Here is a 3,065-nt window from a genome sequence, read left to right on the forward strand (position 1 = left end):
TAATATGTACAAGAGAAAGTTTGTAGTATATTACACCATAATATGTACAAGAGAAAGTCTGTAGTATACTACACCGTAATATGTACAAGAGAAAGTTTGTAGTAGACTAGACCATAATATGCCTGCCTTTCTATAAGCATATTACAAAAACAAGACAAACAACCATGGGATTTTGGTGAAATGTGAGAAAAATATGATGGAGCTCTACAGCTCAAACAGACTTCACAGTAAAAATAAAGCTCAAAGTTTAAACACGTCACAACTCACAAATACTTGGACTTTATATCAGTTTATTTTTTATACATCTTTCTTGGTTTTTACGTAATCACAGTTGAAATTTTTTAATTTTTGAAAATTTTAGCTCAAGCTAGAAGAGTGATAATGACACACACTTAATTTTGAGCCGTCTAAACTTTCCAAACTTTCGCTAACACTTTTCACTGCAACACTCTGTACTAAAAAACTTGTGCATTTTTTGCCTTGTTTGACCTTGTGGGTATCTCATAGTAAAAGGTCATACAATTTCATATCTCCTCTTCGTACGTAATTTGCACACCCAAAGTGCCATTGGCTGCCATTGTACTTGAGCTCAGAATTTTCTCTTCAAAACTGGAAGTATCAATACAGGCCACACAGAACCAAAAACAGGCCTGAGGTCCAGAAGCAGCTTTTTGCCATCTCAGTTCAGCCCTTGTTGTCCTCATACAAAAATAAAAAAAGACTTGAAACAAATGTTTAACAAGCGGTATGCCGATGTTTTTCATCACTGAGGGATTTGAATAGTGAATGTTTGTAGTTTTCAAGATGAGTGTTTTTCTGGGCTGGAATTGAACAGGGAATGAAAGTAAACAATGTTTTGATGCAAGATATTCAAGTGGGGAGGATCTAACAAGGTTAAGTCAGGTCATCTGGACAAATTCTTCTGATGATCTGACTTAACCTTGCTAGATTTTTCTACCTGGATTATTGAGCATACATCAGAACAAGTGGGGAGGAGTTACAATGAGGAGAATAATAGAGGTATACTTTTTTGTTTTTGGCAGTGCAACGTGGCAGATACTTGCAAGTGAAGGGAGCAATTTTATCCACCACCTGGTACAATGGCAGAGCCAGGGGGTGACCAAAGGTGGCTTTGGCCACCATAGAATAATCTTCAGCCACCTCAAGGGCAAACCCAATCATTTGAGGAAATTATACTTTCAAGTAATCCATCCATCCATCCATTTTCTTTACCCGCTTATTCCATTTTGGGTCACGGGGGTCGCTGGTGCCCATGTCCAGCAATCACTGTGCGAGGGGCGGGGTACACCCTGGACGGGTCGCAAGTCCATCACAGGGACACATAGAGACAAACGAGACAAACAACCATTCACTCTCTCACTCGCACCTAGGGACAATTTAGAGTTACCAATCAGCCTAACATGCATGTTTTTGGTCTGTGGGAGGAAACCGGAGCACCCGGAGAAAACACACTCATGCACCCAAAAAAAGAAAAAAAGAAATTTAAGTATAAAAAGAAAAAGTATACAAGCCCCCCCCCCCCCACCCGATAAATGAAAAATCTTGATGTAGGGATAAATTAGTCCAAGTTCAAGTTCAAGTAAACTTTATTGTCATTACCATCTCATAAGATTCATGAGATGGAACAAAATTATGTACACAAATAGTAGTAGTAGTAGTAGTAGTAGTTTATTTTAGTATTTACTGTAACAGTAATGAGTAGTAGTTTATTTTAGTATTTATATACAGGTATATATTGGCAGTCTGAAAGAGAGATAATTATAAAGCTGGTCTTGTCCTTCACGTCTAAACGTACAAGTCACTTTTTTCAAAAGAGATAAAACCAAGTTTTGGAAAGAGATCTCTATACAGCATAATGTTCTCTTGATTCACATTTGTCCTCCTCACTTCACCTGTTTTACCGATAACATTATGCTGACTCAGGATGGGTATATATTTACACAGAGACAAACAGGTATTACTTATCATGTGTCAAACTCAAGGCCTGGGGGCCAAATGTTGCCCTCGTTAACATCTTATCTGGCCCCCAAGATGATATTTTAAATGTAAAATACTTTTATCACTTTAATTTTTTCAGTAATCTTTGATTATGTCAAAAGTGCAACAGAGAACATCAAATGAGACCAATCAAACTTTTGTTGAGGAACCTGCAACCAAGAAAAGATGTCGAGTATCTAACATGAGTTAATGTAGATTCTGAAACTGGCCCTTAGTTTGAAAAAGGTTTTAGTTTTGGCCCCCTTTTGTAAGTGGGTTTGACACCCCTGACTTAAATGAATGGTAAATGAACTGTACTGTATTTATATTGCACTTTTCTATCTTATCAAGATACTCAAAGCTCTTTACAACACAATCTGTGCCTCATTTACCCATTCATACAGCACTATACTAGATCTATACAAAGACTAATCAGAGTTTTATCACATTCATACACTGATGGGACACACATCAGAGGCAATGAGGGGTTCAGTGTCTTGCCCAGGGACACTTCAGCATGTGAATGCTGGTGGAATCAAACCCCCAACTCTTGCATTGGCGGACGACTGCTCTAACCACTCAGCCACTGCCGTCCCCAACCACAGACTTAGATATTAACATTTTTACTCACCTTTGTGGAACACATTGTGCCCAGGTCACCTGACCTCACTGTGTTCACCAGAAGACCTACAGAACAACCACATACACAAATATCCACACTTAGGACTCAGCATCTTAAAACTACAACTTTAAAAATAGCACTTAGTATCGCATATTATGACTTAACAACTCGACGATAAGAGAGTTTCTAAGATAGGTCTAAACATGCAAATATGACGTAGCAGCTCAAAATTATGATTTAGCATCTGTAAATTAGGGCTTAGAATTTTTAGATTAGAACTTAGTGTCTCATAAACATTACCAAGAATCTTTTAATTATGCCTTTGCATCTCACAATTATAATTTAGGATCTCATAATAATGACTTATGTTATAATTATGATTTAGCATCTCGTGATTATGATTTAGCATGTCATAATTGTGATTTAGCATGCCATAATTATAATT

The 3,065-nt window shown here is 37.3% G+C and overlaps 1 protein-coding gene across 1 annotated transcript in view; it reads right to left on the reverse strand.

The window, feature by feature from the left end:
- LOC119414588 overlaps positions 1 to 3,065 on the reverse strand; it is a 21,191-nt gene that overhangs the window by 15,576 nt on the left and 2,550 nt on the right. The window contains exon 2 of the mRNA XM_037681691.1: positions 2,630 to 2,685. The gene's annotated coding sequence lies outside the window, so the exon portion shown is untranslated. The remainder of the gene's footprint in view (positions 1 to 2,629; positions 2,686 to 3,065) is intronic.

Source organism: Nematolebias whitei, chromosome 1 (assembly GCF_014905685.2).
Source record: "Nematolebias whitei isolate Nwh7 chromosome 1, NemWhi1, whole genome shotgun sequence".
In the NCBI taxonomy this organism is placed as follows: domain Eukaryota; kingdom Metazoa; phylum Chordata; class Actinopteri; order Cyprinodontiformes; family Rivulidae; genus Nematolebias; species Nematolebias whitei.